The following is a 20,234-nucleotide window of genomic DNA, read 5'->3' as shown; positions in this document are numbered from 1 at the left end:
TTTGGTATTAGGGTGATGTTGGCTTCATAAAATGAGTTTGGTTGCATTCCTTACTGTTCAGTTTTTTGGAAGAGCTTGAGCAAGATCTGTATTAGATCGTCTTTGAATGATTGGTAGAATTTACCTGTAAAGCCATCTGGTCCTGGGCTTTTCATCTTTGGGAGGTTTTTTTGTTTTTTTGTTTTGGGAGGTTTTTGATGACTGTTTCAATCTCTTTACTTGTGAAGACATTACTTACTTCATCCTTTCCTTTTCTCTTGCTGCTTTCAGAATCCTCTCTTTATCTCTGGTATTTATCATTCTGAATAGTAAGTGTCTCAGAGTAGGTCTGTTTGGATTTATTCTGTTTGCCATATGTTGTCCTTTTTGGATATTGATGTTTATGTCTTTCATAAGGGTTGGACAGTTTTTGGTCATTATTTCCTCAAATATTCTTTCTGCCCTCCTTCTGTTCTCTTCCCCTTTTGGGAAACTGATAACGCATATGCTTGTATGTTTTGCGTTATCAATTCCCTGAGATCCTGTTCCATTTTTTCCATTCTTTTCTGTTTCTGTTTTCCTGTCTTTTCAAGTTCAGATGCTTGGTCCTCTAATTCACTAATTCTGTCCTCCACCAATTCAGATCTGCTGTTATATGCCTCTAATGTGTTTTTAATCTCTTCCATTGTGTTTTTCATTCTCATAAACTCTGTTACTTTTCCTTGCAGGCTCTCATGAATTGATCAGTTTTGCATGTCCCCTTGTGCTAAGCTCTTTGCCTCTGTTCTCTCATTTAAGTCTCCAGACAGCACTTTAGGTAGGGACAGTTACTTTTATCCCCATTTTCCAGTTTGGAAACTGAGACTCAGAATTTAGGTATCTTGGCTAGTCTTGCAAGTAGAACCAGTGGTGCTGGGATTTGAAATCAGGGACTCCTGGCTCAGTGCCTGCCCTCCTTTTGGTGCTGTTTAAGGTTGGTGTCTTAGTTTGCAAGGGCTGTGTATACAAAGCACCGCAAACTAGCTGGTTTAAACAGCAGGAACTTATTATCTGATAGTTTTGGAAGCTTCCTCTGGAGTCTGTAGGGTTCTGGTGGTGGCCTGCTGGCAGTCCATCCCTGCTTCATGGCTGCTGTGCGCTCTTTCTCTTTCTCTTTCTGCAGCAGCTTTCTGTGTCTGTCCAAGTTTCCTTTCCATATAAGGAACCAGTCTTATTAGGTTAGTGTCCACCCTATTCCAGTTTGACCTCAACTAACAGGATGTTCAAAGCTCCTATTTAAAAGTGAATTTGCATCCATAGGACCCTGGGTTAGGACTCGGAGATGTCTTTGGGAAGGATGTGATCCAGTCCAAAAGAGGCAGCATCTCCAGTGTGATTTGTGTTTCTTGGGACACCATTCAGGCAGGGATGAAGGTTTCCCATCTAGCATTTAAAATGCTTGACTGTGAAGCATGTTGATTGTATCCTAAGTAAATGGCAGGCATCAGGGGCCTCTCATCCAGGTTTAACAGATCTCTGGATCATTTTGATCCTTATCCCAGTGGATATTGTGGTTAATCCCCCTTTCCATTCAGCAATACTTATCAAGCATCTGATATATTCCACACAGTAAAGATGACACAAAATACTGTCCCCCAGGAGTTGAAAATGTAGATAAGGACACAATAGTAACAAACTGAAGGAATAAATAATGTGGACAGCAGGCAAAATAGATCACAAAGCTGCACCAAAGAAACAGAGGATATCAGAAAGTTAATTCCAGGAGATAAGAAAATTTTTTCTCTCTTTTTTTAATTAGAGACGTTTTAGGTTTACAGAAAAGTCATGCAGAAAATTATTTTCCATATACCTGCTCCTCTTATTAACATTTTGCATTGGTGTGGTTCCTTTGTTAACAGTTGATAAGAGAATGCTATTATAGTTGTACCATTAACTGTAGACGATGGTTTACATTAGGGCTTATTGTTGGTGTTGTACAATCCTGTGGGTTTTTTAAAAAATTTTTATTCTAGTAACTTACACGTATAGATATAGACCACTAAAATGGCCTTAAAACTTTTTAAAAACATTTTTATTCTAGTAACATATCTACAACCTAAAGCATCCCCTTCTAACCACATCGATGTATTTAATTCATTGCTGTTAATTATGTTCACAATGCTGTGCTGCCATCACCACCATCTACTATTGAAACATAGTCAACCCAAATAGATACTCTGCACCATTTTAGCATTAACTCCCCTTTTTCCCTACCCCCACCCCAGCTCCTAGATAACCTGAATTCTAGTTTCTGACTCTTGTGAATTTGCTTATTCTAATTATTTCATATCAGTGGCATCATGCAATATTTTTCCTTTGTGTGTTGCTTATTTCATTCAACATAATGTCTTCAAGGTTCATCCATTTGTTGCGTGTTTCAGAACTTCATTCCTTTACACTGCTGAATAATATTCTGTTGTATGGACATTTTGTTTATGCATTCATCACTTGATGGATACTTGGGTTGCTTCCGTCTTTTGGCAATTGTGAATAATGCCACTATGAACATCTGTGTGCAAATATCTGTTTGAGTCCCTGCTTTCAATTCTTAAGACAAATATTTTTATATACTCACTGCCATATCCCTAGTTCAATAATAGCACAGAACCCGACTCATGGTAGGGTAGAAATTACCCGCTGTATCCATTTTTGAGCGTCTTCTATGTACAAGGCCCTCTGTGTGGCAGACCAGTGTGGTATCCAGAGGAGGGCGTGGTTATCAAACGGGAGGGACCTTGGAGGGATAAGAATGGGGAGGAGAGGGACGCGAAATCCCGGTGGTGTCTGAGTGACTGGGAGGAAGAGAGGCTGTGCAGATGGAGAAGCTGGAAAGGAGAACAGACTGAACCAGGCTTGGATGTCGAAGACTCATCGAAGGCTTTTAAACCAGAGAGATCTGTGGTCAAAGCCAAGCATTTGGCGTCCGACTGATGGAGAGCTTGGAGGCAGGGGCCGGGTGGTGACACAGCCTGCAGGGGCCAGAGCCTCATCCTGCCTCTGAAAAAGAGGCACGGATGCGAGGGGGCCATGAAGAGAGAGTGAGAGGAGCTCAGTGGCTGAGCGATATGCTGAAAACGTTCATGTAATGAGTGGCTATTTATGGGCACCCATGGATTTGGCTATAAATATATGTACATGTATAATTTCAGGAGACCAAGAATGATCAACTGCAATGCCCAAATGCACAGCCCCTGTACTTTGCTGTCGGGGGCCCTCCCATCTGCACACCACGAGGGCTGTTATTTGGAGGGCAGAGAGGTGGTCCTGGGGATACATGGAGGCTTCCAGTGACAAGGAGAGATGCAGGACGGGGCCAGGGTATTAGAGGGGTGGGGGACCCGCCAGCTGGTGTGTGAGCTGCCTCGGCCTCACTGCCCCGGCCTCACTGCCCCACGCTTCCGGCATAGGTTTCCTCTTTGAGTTCTTAAAAAGTGTGGTTAATGGGGAGGAGAATAAGGAAGTTGTACTAAACCAGTGTTCCACCCAAGGTAAAGTCTGGGGGTCCCTGAGACCCTTTTGGGGTTCACAAGTTCAAAACTATTTCCATGATCATACCAAGACGTTATTTGCCTTTTTTGCTCTCGTTCTCCGCCGAGTGCATAACCCAGTGAACCAGTATTTTTCAAATGACCCCTGCCTGACGTTACAGAACCAGGCGTTCAGTGTGCAAGGCCGGACAGGGCCTGCCACGTGGCAGCCCACAAGGTTGCCGACAGCCTTTCGGATTCCACGCAGCAGCTAAGCTTTGAGGAACTACCGCTTTGCCAACTACACATCTGTGTGAGACTAGATTGTCTTCGTGTTCCTTCATCAGAATGACACATCACAACAGACTGACCACAGAGTCAGATATGAGAGTCCTGCTCTCTTACTACATTCTTGTGTTTTTGGAAAATCACTGTGATTTTGTGTTTTTGGAAAATCACTATGCTGACCTGTAGTGAATGTATTATTGTCATTTTCAATGAATTCACATACGTTTTAATTCCTTCTCAGGTTTCATTTCAAATACAGTAAATACCAACAGGCAGAACCACATACACTAAAGGTCCTTGGGGTTCTCGGTCATTTTTAAGGTTAGAGAAGGACCTTGAGACCAAGTGCTCTGAGAACAGCTGTGCTACCAGCAGGACCTGGGTGTCGGGCCCTGTGGCCAGCCCTCTCTGTCCATGCGCCCCGTTTCATCCACACAGCTGTCCTGTGAGGCTGGTGTGATGACCTTCACCCCCACTTTACCAATGAGGAGGCAGAGGCGCTGAGAATGGAAGCCCGTTCTTACGGCCCTGAGGTGGCCGTGACGCAAGGCGGGGGTCCCAGGCCGAAGTCGCCACCCGGGTGGGGAGGCCGGGCCTGAGAGAAACCGCTCAGCAGGGCTGTGTCCTCACAGCGTCTGTCCTTGGGCGCAGCGAGCACCCACGGTGACACCACCCGGGCGGGGAGGCGCCTCTCCTTCCCGAGGCCCAGGAAAGAAGGCACAGTTGTGCTGAGTGGCAGGGGACGCAGGGCCCATCGCGTGCTCCTCACGTGTGATAGCATCTCCTGGCCAGGCCCTGGCAGTGTCTCTGGCCAGGGAGGCTCTGCATCTTCACCGACAGCCCACACCTGCCGCTTGAGCGGGACCTTAGAGTGAAGCAGGGCGCGCCGGTGTGGCTCAGCGGTTGACACCAGCTCCCCACATACGAGGACCAGGGTTCAATCCCCCGCCCCGGTACTACCTCAGAAAAAAAAAAAAAAGGCTTATCTTCTCCGAGCCTCAGTTGGCCCATCTGTACACTTGGGACAATATTGTCTTGAAGAGCTGTTGTGAGGATTAAGTGAAGGAAGGCACGGAACGCCCCTTGCAGGAAGCCTCGCTCACAGCCAGGTTTTAGAAAGGTATTCGTGGGCCTGGCACAGTTGGGCAGGTTCAGGAGGGTGTACAGTGAAAATGTGTCTTCCCAAGGGGAGCCGTTAGCCTTCCAGATGTGTGTATACATAGGTGGTCTGGTTTTCAGTGTATATGAAAGGCAGCACATGTACACAGCTCTTCTCATTTTAGCACAGAAAGCCAAGTATCTAAAGCCATTTGCTTATTTTTTTTTCCTATCTGCTTGTGTCATGCTCTTTTTTTGTTGTTGCACCGCTTTGCCATGTGGGGCTTGCCCGCCTCTCCATGCCCCACAGGGGCCTGTGCCTCTCTACATAGGTCTGGGATGCCTTTTTTCTTTTTTCTTTATCAGGAGGTCCCAGGGAATGAACCTGGGTCTTCCATATGGTAAAGGGGAGCTCAATTGCTTGAGCCTCAGCCACTTCCCAGTTTGCTTAATTTTTTCTATAGTTGTGTAGTATTCAGCTCTGGATGTTTATTTAGCCTGGGCTGCTGTTCATGAGATTGTTTCCAGCCTTGCTGGATAAAATTCCCAGGAGTGTAAATGCTGCACTCAAGGGCACGTGCTTTGGTAATTTTGAAAGAATTTCCAAATTGTTCTCCCAAGAGCCTGGGCCAGTTCTGCTCCCCATGGCTCCCTGTTCTCTCTCGGTAGGGAGAGAAAGCGCTGCCTTGGGCTTTAGAATTTGAGGAGCATTCTAATTCTGACCTGGCGCTGTTGCTTATAGCCTGGAGAAGAAGAAAGTTTCTGGAAAATTCTACCAAGCCCCAATGAAAAGGAAATCAGCTACCAGCAAACAGCTGCTGCCTTTAGTCTTTTTTCTTGTTCTCCCTCTTAGTTTTCCTCCAAGACTCACTCCAGGTGGCTCAGTGAAAGGGATATCTAGGCCAGAGTGCTTTGAGGGGCTCCGTCTGTGGGCCTTGGCTCATCTTTCAGGGGACCAGACAGGAGAGGGTGCCCCCCTCCATGCCCCCAGACCCCTCTGATTGCTCAGGGCTCAGGGCAGTCCTGCTGAAGCGGGCGGGGGGAGGGGGGAACGGGACGGGACATGACGATGGTGCAGTGCTTGCTTGGAAGGGGGCTGTTGGCTCCATCCCTCTGTTTGTCTCATTCTTGATAAGTGAAAGTGCACAAATTATTTCATCAGCTGGGTGAACCCAAGGGCTAAGTTCTTTGCCCCCTCTGTGATTAGGGCAGTGGTATCCATCTCATTGGCCCTGCTCCCCCTAGACATACAGCTGGGCTTATGGACATCTCCTACCTTGGAGGCCAGAGAGAGTCCAGGCAGCCCCTTGAGCTGCCCTGCAGCTGGGACCCTGCTCTGCCCAGTCCTCCTGGAGCTGAAAAAAGCCTCTTGAGTGTGGTTTAAACTTGGCTCAGAGGGTGGCACACCCAGTGAATGAAGAATTCTCCAAAGATTTCATGTCAAGAAAATAATCACTCAACAGAAGCAAGATGTTATTTGTTCACTGGAGAAAATTTGAAAAACTATGGGTGAATGGTTACAATATAAGAATTATCATTGAGAACCACAGAGACTAGACTAAGATTCCCGAGGGAGCCTGAAGACTGCATCTCTCTTGTTCACTGCAGATCCCTCATGTCTGCACCCACAAGTGCATAATGCTGCACTTAATCTTGGTCCAGCAGCGATTGAAGGATAGGAATATGGAAACTATGGGAAAAGTTAAGTCAAAAACAATGTAAGAGTATTCTGTAATTGCAACAATGTAAACATGTATATTTTGGATAAAAGCTGAAAATAATAAGCCAGTGTGGAAATGGTTATTCTGTTTGCAGCATTTCATAACATTTTGTTGTTATCACAGCTGCTCTGTCATCCGGGTTCCTGGGAGTGACAGTGATGAGAATAACACGTGCCCCCAACTGAGCCACTATGCATGTCGTATGTGCAAGAAGAATCTCTTGGAGGTTATATGTTGCTGCAGCCATAACCTAGCCTGTCCTGATTAAAATAGTCATAATCCTGTGAAGTTTGGTTGTGAGGATTAAAACTTAGATGTAAAATACCCAGCCCTGTATTAGGTTCAAAGCAGTCACTCCCTTCATTTGGCTTCCTTCCCAACCAGAATTCCCTATTGATTCTTTGCAACAAGTATTGCTTCATCTTTCAATAAGACTCCACGTTCCCTGAACCCTTATCTCCTGTGCTTTGCCTTCTTTGGGAAGGCAAGAGCCTGTTGTCCTGGAGGGGACACCCACGGCAGCTTTTCCCAGATCCTTTGTTCAGGAGTGGGCAGTTCCACATCAGGGGAGCTGAGCATCCTTTGCAATTGCACCCAACAGGTTGCAGTAATAGTTCTGCTTCCCAGGCTATGAGAGGCTGCAGTCTGCAGGGACTTGGCTGTCAATCCTGGAAGCTAAAGTTGCTGCCCTGGCCTCAGGTGTGCTTGACAGTTTGGTGCATCAAGCAAAAAGGCCAGAGCATGTGAGAAGGCACGGAAACGTTTGCCTGCCCCTCTGGCTCCGTTTGGAAGCTCTTCCCTTTCCAGACTGATGAGGGGGCCACGTGGCTGGGCATTCATTGCCCAAGGGTGGGGACACGTTTGAGAGGGTGCAGTGGCACTCCTGATGGTGACCCCAGAGGGCCATCCGTCGACCGGGTTGTCCTGGGGAACGCTGGCAGGTGTGGAGGAGGGCTGAGGGGCCACCGCTGGGGGGTGAGCTCGGGCGGGCGTGGGCCGCCCCTCCCTTCACGGGAGCTGTTCGTGTAGGGGACTCGGTACTACCTAGAGAGGAGACCCCTTTATTGCTAAGCATGTGTGAACTGGACATCCTCACCCCTTCCCCGAGCTTCGCCCCAGGGCCACCTCGGCTAAGTACTGTCCCCAGAAGCCCTGTGTTTATACGATCCTTGCAAGCTTGCTTCTAGGTTTGGATTCAATAAAAAGCTGAAAAGCAACCAAAAATTAAATGCATGCCTAGCGAATGGTAGAAACAATTCTCAACCCATTGCACTTTAAATAAAAAAGGAAGGGACATAAATTTTATTAAATAGATATAAAAGCAGAAACAGCTGAGGCATGCATTGTCTGATAATCTGCGCTCGTCTCTAGAGTGGTCCACATTTCAGCTGTGGTGGTCATGCTAATTTTACTTTCAGTATGCCATTAGGTTTGCCTGATTAATAAGGATATTTAGTTTTCCATTTGAAAAATCTAGAAGGTGGACATCTCTGCACCCTGTGGGTTTCCTCATTTAACAGTCACAAACTGGGGGGGCAGGTACAGCGTTTTAGCTTGTGCTGGGTTCAGCCACTTACCTGGGAAATCCTGGTAGGAGCAGTTGTGGCAGCACTTCATCCATTTTCACCCCATTCCAGTCACTTCCCACCATCCCCCCCGATAATTTCCCCCACTGATTCTCCATCCAAACCCCCATTCATTCCTCACTATCCCACACTAACCTCAACCATATGCCCAAATCCGTTACCCAACCCCAAACTTAAAAGCAACTTCCACCCCACGCCCCATCTCATCCTGCAACTAACCCCAGTTCCACCCTCCACTTTGGTGCTTGACACCCGTGGTGTTTAATAGCATGTCAGTCCTTTGTCATTACAGTTTCCAGAGAGCCCCAGGCCCAGCAGACCATGCTTTTAAAAACCTTTAGTGTTTTTCCCAATTATAAAAATAATACCTACTCATAAAAAATTCAAACAACTTAAAATGAAGAGGCAGTGGAAATCCCCCTGCTCAAAGTGGAGGTGAAGGAGGAAGTTAGGCTCCTGAGCATCTGCTCTGTCTTTACCCGGTGACAATGACGACGAAATATCCATGGCCAGCGGGCAGCAGGATCTGCCCAGCACAGCGTAAGTGCTTTTCATTTATCGTCTCGTTTATGCCTCACAGCAACCCTATAAAGTAGGTAGATTTGTGTTTGTTTGTTAACTTTTTATTTTGAAATACTTTCAAACTTAGCAGGGCAGTTGCAAAAATAACACAAAATCCATATAGAAAACTCTAACGTAAACCACCCGGAAGCTGAGACCCACTAATTTTAACATTTTACCACCTTTGCTATGCTGAGATCAGCTCAGCGATAGGTTGGCTCGAAGGGAAGGCAACACAGAACTTTATGAAATAAAGGACAGAGAGAGACACGAGAGAGGAAATAAAGATGGGACCAGGGGACTCACAGTTTCTGGAACTGAGAGCCTGGACCCTAGATTCCACCTCGTATTTATTGGAAACTACTGAGTAGCTGTTTGCTATCAGAACTGCAACATCATCTACAATAATAGAGAACAACTGCAGCATCTATAATAAGGAACAGGTCATACAAAGTTCAAATACAATCTAAACTCATTTTTCCCACATTTCCCCCTTTTTGTTTTTGCACATAGGGGGTCACACAAAAACTAGATATATTGCAATAAATGTTCTGCTAGATAAAATGCTTTTCCAATGCTTTGCAACATCTAACTTATGGCTAGGAAGTCCTGAACCAGAAGCCGACCAGAACCTTGTTTTTTTTTTTTAAAGATTTATTTTTTATTTATTTCTCTCCCCCTCCCCCCTGCCCCCCCCCCATTGTCTGCTCTCTGTGTCCATTCACTGTGTGTTCATCTATGTCCACTTGCATTCTTGTCAGCAGCACTGGGAAACTATGTCTCTTTTTGTCGTGTTGTCTTGCTGCATCAGCTCTCCATGTGTGCAGCGCCACTCCTGGGCAGGCTGTGCTTTTTTCGCACGGGATGGCTCTCCTCATGGGTCACACTCCTTGTGCGTGGACCTCCCCAAGGTGGGTGACACCCCTGCGTGACACAGCACTCTGCATGCGTCAGTACTGCGTGTGAGCCAGCTCACCACACGGGTCAGGAGGCCCAGGGTTTGAACCTTGGACTTACCATGTGGTAGGCGGATGCTCTATCAATTGAGCCAAATCCGCTTCCCCGACCAGAATCTTGAAAGTGCTCACCCATAAGGCATTGGTTCACTGATTAACAAAGCTTCCTGCATGATATTTTCACTTTTAGGTTTGAACAATACTCATTAAATTTTTTCTCAATACATTCAGTCCCAGGATTGTTCAAACTTAAAACAAGAGATTTACATATACATTCAACAAGGTACTTACAGTTCATCAAATCACTTAAGTACCTAATAGTTCTGATTAGTATTCAAGCATTTTATACATAATCCATATTTACCGTAGATTATACAACAACAAACAAGACTTCTAACTAGCAGACATTTGTGAATAGACTTTGATTTCTCATGGGCTTAATATTCTCAATCAGCAAGGCTATATAGATCAAAAAAGATCTCATGTTCCCCAGTTTGTATAGGGCTTTTAGCATCTTCACTGGACCTGGGGCCACATCCAATTCACAGGCAAAGTCACTATCCACCTTTTCCCTCTTTTTTTATTGTTTAAAGCAACCTGCTGGAGGTCCTTCTACTCCCATGAAGGACCTTTTCTATTTAACACATCTCTGTGAGGGATGAAAGAGTGTTAGTATTTCAACAATATTACAAATTCTGTTAACATGAGAAAACATTGTACTTTATCAGTTTACAGCAGAGAGTATAGTTTTGTCTTACCCAACCAAATAGCATTTAGTAATTTGATAGAGTAGCAGGGAGCTTACAGCTTGTCCCAATTGTTTGCCTATTCCAGGCCCTTAAGATACCATGTCTCTGATGTTTCTTAGTAGGATCACTGCCACAGGCTTCTATGCAGCCAGATTCATTGACATCAGGCCAGGGCAGTAAGCCTTGAAGAACGGCAAAAGTCCATTGTTGACCTTCTCACACAGGTTTTGCACTTTTTGTATTCAGTCAGGCTTGCTTTACTTTTACGATACATATTATCTCACTGAATGCTACCACAATACTTTTACAACTTGCTATATGCATACTAGTTCTGTCCTGCATATCTCCATACTAACCATTTTATTTAAGGCAAAATACACCTTATTAAATTACAGTTAGCAGTCCCACAAACGTTTTAACTTTTTCAATATTTGCTTAACTTTTCATCTTTCATTTTATCCTATGAAGAAAAATAAAGTATTCATTTCAATTTAAGCAAGGACTATTTTTTATGAAGAGACTTATAGTAATTCTTACTTATCAAGACTTACAAATTTTATTATTATAGAGATCTCATTAACATTTTAAACTTAGGTAATAATATAAGCACTTAATATTTTGGCCATTTGAATAGTGCTCTTTCAGAACGTTTTATTTATCAAATTTTATCACCATCCGGATGTATCAAAATATACACTGACGGTTCTTTCTTTTTCTCTCTTTCTTCCCTTTTCTTTTTCTTTTTTCCTTCCTTTTTCTCTCTTTTCCTTTCTTCCTTTTTCTTTCTCTTTTTCTTTTTTCCTTCATTTTCTCTTTCTTTTTTCCTTCCTTTTTTCTTTATTGAACAATCAACACACTGATCCAATGAGCTGGACCCACACAGAACATCTCTGCCTCCTGGGGAAACACAAGCAAACCCTCGAGGACTTTGAAGGTTTTCCGAACTACTCAGGACTCTGCACCATTACACCAACTTTAGTTTCGCTTGAAGCAATCCTTCTTCCCTTTGGGTCTCTGTTCAGGTGCCAGGTGCTGAGATCAGCTCAGCGATAGGTTTCAAAGGGAAGGGAAAACTGAACTTTATGAAATAAACGACAGAGAGAAAGACACAATAATACACAATAATAGGAAACAACTGCAACATCTACAATAAGAAACGGGTCATACAAAGTTCAAATACACTCTAAACTCTTTTTCCAACGTTGCTATAGCATTCTCTGTCTGTTTTCTGAACATCTGAAAGTAGGTTGTCTACCCCGTGCTCCTTGGAATACATAAAAGTTGGTACCGATTTCTTCATCACTTTGTGGTGAGGAAACTAGACCTTTCGCAAGGCCTGAGCTGCCTTCCGGGCCCTGCCCCCTCCCACTGGCACTGAGGAACTTTGTCACAGTTCTGTCTCAGAATACCCTGAGAGAAACATCCAGAATACTGCCTCTGTCACTCTTCTGGCTCTCTCCCATCTTGTTCATGGGTTAGCTCTCGTTTTATGCTTGTGTGCTATAAAACCCAGGAGAAGAGGATCATGCCAACTTTGAGAGATATATATATATATATCCCCAGTCCAGCATAGTACCCAGCAGGTCCTTAATTGGGTTTTTAAGTGGGTGGCATGTGGCCATTGCAGTCGCAGTGTCCTGTGTCTGGGCCGCAGTGCTGGCTGCAGCCGGGTCCCGTGTCTCTGCCTCATGTCCGGGGGGTCTGGAGTTCCTCGCTCCTGCACCTGGCACCTGGGCCGAGACGGCTGGGCCAGCTGGGCGTGGCCGGGTCTCCCCTTGCTCGTGGCAGGCGTGGGCTCCCTCACAGCATGGCGGGCTCGGATGAGCTGGCTTCTTACTGTGCGCCTGGCTTCCCTGGAGCGAGCATTACAAGAGACAGAAATGGAAGCTGCCGGTTGCTTAAGGCCCAGGAAAAGGTACAGCATCACACCATCCTATTCTATTGGCCAGAGAAGTCACAGAACCTGCTCAGGATCAAGGGGGCGGGACACAGACCCCACCCCTGATGGGGGACCCGCCAGAGAATTCATGGCCATCTTTAGGCTTCCCCCCGGCCCTACGGGACCCCTCCCCAGCCTTCCTCTCCCTGACCAAGCCGACCTCATTTCTGCCCGACCTCGGCCTGGAACCTTCCTTTCCAGCACTCCTCGCATCTGAGCCCCGGCTCGTCATTGCATCTCATTCATCTCCTCCTGAGCAGTCTCTGTGACCCCGCTGGCTGGATGAGCCCACCCTCTCCTTGTGCGCTGTAGCCCATCGCCCTTTTATATTCTTCATAGCACGTAAGGGGAAGTGAGAGTGTCCCGTTCTTGAACTGCTTACTCACGGTCTGTCCACCCACCCCCCGCGCCCCCACCCCTGCAGCGCCCCAGGGCAGGATTGACTTCACCTCTTCCTCCCACCACCGTCCTCCGCGCCTGGCACGTGCTCACTGGGATTGTTGGGGAAACTCGTGGTGAATGAATGGATCGGAGCCCAGCAGCCCATCTTCCTCTTTACCAGCTTCGTGGTTTTGTCTCCATGTGATTAAAACTGTAGACTAACAGGAGGAGAGGGACACGAGGGTGCCCGGGAGACCTGCAGCTCCGAGAGGTGACGCCGACCCCTGAGCTGATCTCTGCTCCCTGGAACTCCTTTCCCTGGGTGGCCCTCTGACAACCCGCCGTCGTTTGCCGAGCCCCTCTCAGCCCTGGCACCACGTGGCGTGTGGTCAGACGTTGGCACAGATTTGCTGGAGCCTCGGGAGATGGTGTAGGGAGAGGCTCCTAAGAGAAAGTGGATTTTGTGTGGTCTATGTATCTTTTTTTAAAAAAAAGATAATAAAATAAAAATTTTTTTTAATTAAAAAAGAGAAAGTGGAGAGGAGGAATCCATCATTCTGTCACCCTTCCTGCCCTGCCTCCAGAGATACCCCTTGGCCACCTTCCTTTCCAGAGTCGTTCAGAGCCGAGCCTGCAATCAGGCAGGAGTTCCAGGAGCGTGGCCTTGAGCTTCAGTTTCCTAAACTGTGTAATGCATGTGGGAGTTTGAAATGTGATGAGCAAGCAGAGGTCCCAGCCCTTTCCTTGGTGTGCTGGAAGGACGTGGTCGGAATCAGCCGGTGGTGCAGAGGTTCTGTGTGAGCCTCACTGGGCCGGGGCCAAGGTCCTTGCAGCTCTGTTCCCCTGAAATCATTGTTGCCAGAAACTTCACTCCAACTCACCCAGGAAAGGCAGGGCTTTGCTCTGAGGAAGGAGGAGGTGTTGGGGCCCAGTCTGAGGCCTCGGAAAGGAGGTTTTTATTGGCTGGCGGGGCTGGCTCCTGCAGGGCGGTCCTGAACCGCTGTGCAAGTTGTTCACTGCCCATGAGCAGCAGCCTGGTGAGAAATAAATTCAGCCTGCGCTCTCCTCCCAGCCTCGTGCCCAGTCTGCTTTTCTAACTTTCCAAAGGCACCTCCCTGCCAACCAAGAGACCTAGTTGCACTGCGGGGCCTTGGGGGCTGGCATGGCCCTGAGCTCCCGATGTGGCCGAGCCCCTCCAGCCTGGGAACCACGCAGAGGCAGATGGAGCCCACAGATGAGCCCGGCACGCGCCTCGCCCGCCAGCTGCCTCTAGAGGAGAGGGACAGTTGGCACCCTCATTTTGAGGCTCACTGATGCCAGGCTGGTAGACTAAGGAGAAGATGAGTGCTACAGCCAGAGGGAGCCAGGCCTTCCGGGGAAGGCCCCGAAAGGGCAGCTTTGCCTCCAATTCATTTCTCCTAAGAGAATGGAGACCTTTAGTTTTTCGTCATTGGTATTTCCTGAGTCTGGAAGGGCTTACGCCTCGGCTGCTTTGCTCCCTTGTGTTCTAAGGATGATGCGAGAAGCAAGCTGGACACATGATACTGTGTACTGTGACCGTTCCTATGTAGAAAGGCCCGCCTGGGACGTCGCTGGGGCCCGAGTCAAGTGGAGCGGGTGTCCGAGGCGGGTCGATACCTCTCAGCAGGGTGATAAATTGCTGGTCTGTGGCATTGCACTGCCGTGCAGCTAGACGAGCCTTAAATCCATCAAACCCAGGACGATGCTTAGGTAATCGAAATAGCGGTGGGGTACGTGTAGCGTGAAAGCGTCTGATCTCCTGTAGCCCCCACAGGCAAGGACCATGGAGGCCGTGAGGCTTCTGAGGGGCTGGGCAGACCTGATTTGGGGCTCACACTCCCTCAAACGCTCATCCTTCTGCTGCCGGGAACCTCCGTCTCCCTTTTGTCCCTGGCGTCCCCTGCTGCAGGGCTGGCTAGGCAATCTGTGGCAAACAAACATCTTGCGTTTGAAAAGATCACCTCGCAAAACCAGTTCTCCTCAGAGTCCAGGCGGGCTCCCTAGAGGAGGTGGAAAGGGTGGAGGGACTCACGCTGCTAAGGTGGCCTCATTTGGCAAGGGATAGAAACTCCTCTCATGTGGGCCTGGCCAAAAAGGGGGATTTATTGTTTCATAAACCTGGGAAGTCTAGGGGCAGATGGGGCTCAGGCCCAGCAGGCACGAGGGGCCCAGTGAAGGCTACAGGCACCTTGCTGTGTGCAGGCTCCCATCTTAGGCAGGCCCGCCCTCACAGTGGAGCCCGGCTGCCGTCCACCCCTGCTCCACGCCGTCCTGTCCTCTCTGACGTCCTGAGGAATGAGCTTCGTCCCCGGCCGTCCCGGTGACCATCTTGATTTGTGTCTCGCTGGCCCATCCTGAGCCAGGGCCAGCCCATCCCGACGGCTGGGGCGGGGCCTGGGTCGCAGCTGCTCCTGAACCAGGCCCGGTGGCCCACAGGTGGGCGGCCTCGGCCAGCCGGGTCTCAACCCCTGCCCTTGGGTTCAGCGTCCTCAGCCTCTCGGACAGAGCCCAGAGGAGCTGGTTCCCAGAGAACAAGCAGGGCGTTAGGCCCGAAGGAGGGACGTCGTGCTGGCCAGCGCAGAACAGGGCTGTCCACCCCAGGCGCCGAGGGCCAGCGTCACGCCACCATCTGAGCCTCTGTCTTCTCGGGTCCAGGAAAGCGGCCCGGTCAGCGGTCAGGTTAGATGTCAGAGGAAATGTGCTTTGTGCACTTGCCGGGTCTCCACAGCCCCGTCACGGTGAAAGGCCCATTCCACCGACACGTCGAGCATTGCTGCGTGCTGGGTCCCACACTCGGGGCTGAGGCCTTGCCGGTGAGCCTCTCACATGACCCCCGCCTTCGTGGGGCCTCCATTCTGGTCAGGAGACAGGAAGCACTAAAAGTCGAATCCCATCACAGGGGATGCTGGGAGGAAGGAGGGAGTGGGTGGTGTGTGCGGAGAGCCTGGAGGGGAAGGTGCGCATGAGTGAGCCGCAGGGGAGCAGCAGGTGCAGCGCTGAGGCTGGGTGGGCAGTTCGGGATAGCCAAGGGGCACGAGCAGGAAGGGGAGGGGCAGGGTACCGGACAGAGGGGACCAGTGGGGCGGCTCCGCTCACCTGGGGACCTGGAGGCCACAGTGAGGTGGTGGGCTTTGACCAGGGGTGCCAGGTGTCCCTTGGAGAGTGCTGAGCTGGGGCATGACATGGTCGGGGGCTCCAGGCCAAGAACAGCCCTCAGGAGGGCAAGAGCAGAGCAGGAGGCGGGGAGGGGGAGGGCAGAGCGGAGGTGGCAAGAGGGGCCAGGCCTGGGGTCCGCGTGGGAGGTGGAGCCCACAGGACCTGCTGGGGGTGCCATGCGGGTGGGCAGCCCCGGGATCCGAGCTGAGCAACCAGGAGAAGGTTGGTTCTGTCTCCCGAGCCGGGCAAGTCTGAGGGGAGCAGGTTGGGGGAAACACCAAGAGCACCTTTTTGGGCATGTTCAGGTTGAGGTGAGGATTGGACCTGCAGCCCCTGTGGGGTGGGAGGGCAGCACCCAGGCCTCCCCACACCATAGTCCCTGGCAGATGGGCGCTTCCCGCATGGGTGGGCCTGGGAGTGAAAGAAGCGTGGTCCTGGGGGCTTGAGGACCTGGGCCTTGGCATCCTCATCTCCCCCTGGAAACGGGGGGTGACGGGACTCCCCCTCCTAGAGTCAGGTATGGCCGGGACAAGCGCCTCGCTGCACCTGCCCCACCTGTCCCCGGCCAGGTTCCTCTTGGATTCCTTTATAGACAGGCCCGGGAGGATCCCAGCTTTCCACCTGTGAGCTGCAGCCCTGTAGTGGGCATTGCCAGTACCTGCTCCTGGGGAGCGAGGTCCACGGGCTGCTCAGAGGGCCCAGCCCAGGCACTTGGGGTGTGAACGCCCCTGTTCCCCACAGGCACAGGTGAGCAGGCATCCATACCTGCCAGGTGGATATCCTTGTGGGTTTTCCGGCTTGTGCAGTGCCCTTCAGGTAGGACAGCTCCTGCCCCCACACCCCGGTCAATGACCCAAGTCCATCATTTCATTAGCACCACAAGAGCCCCAGTTTCCACTGTCATTGGGGCTGCCCAGCGAGGGTGGGACAACCCAGACTCAAAGACCAAGTGTTGGGGATTGAACCATGCCCCCACAGAAGGCATGATCAGCCCCCAACTCCTGCTCCTGTGGGTGTGAACCCATTTCTAACTAGAATCTTGGAGATGTTATTAGTTAAGGTGCACCCATATTCAGTGAGGGTGAAGTCCTAGAAGCAAAGGAGAGTGGAAAAAGAGGAAACCACTGGGAGCAGCCAGAAGCTGGAAGTCAACAGAACTCAGAGAAGAAAAGAGAAGATGCTGCTGTGGCAGCAGCCCCAGAACACCACAGCTTTGGGGAGAAAGCATCGCCTTGCTGATGCCTAAGTTTCAGACTAGTCCTAGCCTCAAAACCATGACCCAATAAATTCCCGTTATTTAGGCTAATCCGTTGTATGGTATTAGTTTTAGCAGCTGGGAAACAACAACCATTTTTAGTACTGGAAAATGAGGTGCTGTTATGACAACCTAAAAATGTGGAAATGACTGTAATTGGATAATGGGTAGAGTCTAGAAAAGTGTGAGGTGCTCGGTAGAAAAAAACTACACTTTTGAAGAAACTGTTGGTAGAAATGTGCACGTTAAAGGTACCTCCGATGAGGCCTTAGAAGGATGTGTTGTTGGAAACTAGGGGAAAGGCAATCCTTGTTGTAATGTGGCAGAGAACTTGGCAAAATTGTGTTCTGATGTTGGATGGAAGGCAAAACTTGAAACCAATGAACTTGGGTGTTTAGCTGAAGAGATTTCTAAGCTTAATGGTTTCTCTTCACAGCTTATAGTAAAATGCAAGAAAGGGACAAGCTGAGGACTGGACCATTAAAACACTAGGAAATCAGCAGTTAACAATTTGGAAAATTCTCAGCCTATCCAAGTAGAGTGCTCTGACACCAGAGCCATCAGGGACCTCCCTGAGCTTTTGGGAAGTGAGTCTCCAGAGGACAGGCTCCATGTGAGGGTTTAACTGAACAGCCCTTTGCTGATCCAGCCAGCCACTGCAGTAGCCATTGTCAAGACTGGAAATGCAGTTATCCAGAAAGGAACTGTGGAAGGTTCTGTCATCTGATGGTTTGAACCTGCTTGAACTGCATGCAAAGTCAACAACGTTTTTGCAGAATTGGTGTGAACAGAATCACTGCCAGCTTGGACTGTGAGGGACAGAGAGGGAACAAATCAAAGGAAGGATGACTTGAAGGGCAGAACCCTGGAATCCTAGATCTGAACTGACAAGATCTCATCAAGCCAAGAGAGTGGCCCACCCATGTGGGTGAAAGGGTGCCCTGCACTCAGGGGGGCAGGCCTTGCACCCCATTGTTCTGGGAGAGTGCCACCACCTCCAGTGCTCAAAGATGGTGGGCTTGTGCCCTGGCATTCTCGGAGAGCCTGGACACCCTTCCGATTTTCCCTTGGAGAGGGTGGAGCCTTCACCCCAGTCTTTGGGGAGGGCGTGGCTGCAGCACAAGCCCTTGGAAGGGGCGGGGCTGTGGCTCAGTCAGGCCTGCAGGACAAAACAGTGATCCATAGATGACTCTCAGACCTTGAAATCCAATGGAGCTTGCCCTATTGGGTTTCAGAATTGTTTGGGAACTTGTGACCCATTTTCCTTCTCATTTCTCCCTCCTGGCATGGGAGTGTTTATCCTGTTCTATCCCTGCATTGTATATTGGAAGTAGATAACATGTATTCTGGATTTCCCAGGTCCATTGGAGAGGAATTTTGCCCCAGGACAAACCATACCCGTAACTGATTTCCCCCCATAACTGATTTTGATGAGGCTTGGCACACATTTAGCATTGTTACTTAAATGGCTTAAGGTTTTGGAATGTGGAACTGGATTGATTGTGTTTTGCGTGTGAGGAGAACATGCCCTTCTGGGGGTCCAATCAGACTACGGCGATTGAATCCTGTTCCCCACAAAAGGCATGTTCGGGTCCCAACCCCAGGCCCCGTGGATGTGAACCCATTTGTAAATAGGACTTTGAAGATGTTATTAGTTAAGATGTGCCCAAACTCAATGAGGGTGGGCCTTAGGCAAACATGGCTGCAACCCTTAGAAGCACAGGAAAATGGACATGGAACGAGAAGCCACGGGGAGCAGCCAGAAGCTGGGAGTCAGCGGAACCCCAGAAGAGAAAGAAGACGCTGCCGCGTACATCACCATTTGTCCAAAAAGCCACTGACCAAGAATTGTCAGCCAAGGATCGTCAGCCAGCCCCAGTACTCTACAGTCTTTGAAGAGAAAGCACCGCCTGCTCTCACTTTGATTTGGGACTCATAGCCTCAAAATGGTGAGCCAATAAATTCCTGTTGTTTAGGCCAACCCATTGTGTGTATTTGTTTTAGCACCTGAGAAACTTAAAACACCAAGAGAGCACAAAAAGCAAAAAGCAGGGTAGATCCTCCGAGCCGCCGAGTTTCACATCAGAACAGAGTGAAGCGGTGACCTCTCCAAGGCCAGCACTGAGTAGGCACCCCCAGGGTCCCAGAGCTGGCCCAGTGACCAGCCAGAATCAGCACCAAGCATACTGCCTTTGTATGCAAACTCCCACCCCCCTATAGCCAGAGAGCCAGAGACTCAACACCCCCCAGCAGGTATCCCTGCCCACCCCCACACAGCTGCCGGCCTGGGCCCTCTGTGCCTAGAGCAGAGGGCGCTGCTGGCTGTTCCGCACCTCCCCACCCGCCACCTGTTCAGGCAGCAGCAGCCCCTGAGCCAATCTTCCAGAATGGAGTCCCAGCCTCAGCCTCTGGGCAGTTGAGCCAGACCGGGCCTCGGAGCTCAGGGACCTGACTTGAAATCCTGGTTCCCCCGTGTGTCATCCAGCATGGCGTGCAGATCCAGGCGTACCTCCTAGGCTGGCACAGCGGGCATGATTGGGGAAGGAATGGGACTGAGTCACCAGGCAGAGATCGCAGTGGGGAAAGCAGGAGCTGGATGAGGAAGTGGCAATCACAGGGTGATTTGGGGAAACATGTTGCAGGGTCCAATATTCAGATTGGGCAATAACGGCCGTCAGAGCGGTCAGGAACGCCTCTGTGGCCAGGTCTGCCTCTGTGACTCGGACGTCCAGTCCCAGGGCCTGGTTCTGAGGAGGCACTTGGTAGATACTTCCCAGTGAGTGACTGGATTGGGGAGGCCTGGGCTGGGCAGGGATTTCATTTCACAGAAGAGAAAACAGGGGCACCGAGGAGGGAGAGAGGGGCCCAGGGCGGAAGACAGAGCGAGAGCGGTGTGTGCGGTGTGGACCTGGGGCCAGCGCTGTCTCCCCCGGGCCGTGCTGTGCCCCTGCCCCTCGCTTGTGCAGAGCCTGCTGGGAAGGTGGGAACCGTGGCCAATGCTCTGCGGTCCCCATAGGCGAGCCGGCCTCGGAGCCCGC

General features: G+C 49.8%; 1 protein-coding gene across 3 annotated transcripts in view; it reads left to right on the top strand.

Moving 5' to 3' along the window:
- The window catches only part of KLHL25 (kelch like family member 25), a 41,250-nt gene that overhangs the window by 9,323 nt on the left and 11,693 nt on the right, over positions 1–20,234 (top strand). The window contains exon 1 of one of the 3 annotated variants that reach the window (XM_004468084.3): positions 19,858–19,972. The exons of the other annotated variants lie outside the window; for them this stretch is intronic. The gene's annotated coding sequence lies outside the window, so the exon portion shown is untranslated. Of the gene's footprint in view, positions 1–19,857; positions 19,973–20,234 lie in introns of those variants that run through there. 3 annotated transcript variants of the gene reach the window in all.

The sequence above is a fragment of the Dasypus novemcinctus genome, chromosome 3 (genome assembly GCF_030445035.2).
Source record: "Dasypus novemcinctus isolate mDasNov1 chromosome 3, mDasNov1.1.hap2, whole genome shotgun sequence".
Taxonomy (NCBI): Eukaryota; Metazoa; Chordata; class Mammalia; order Cingulata; family Dasypodidae; genus Dasypus; species Dasypus novemcinctus.
The sequence above is the reverse complement of the archived record's forward strand: the minus strand, read 5'-3'. Positions and strand labels throughout refer to the sequence as shown.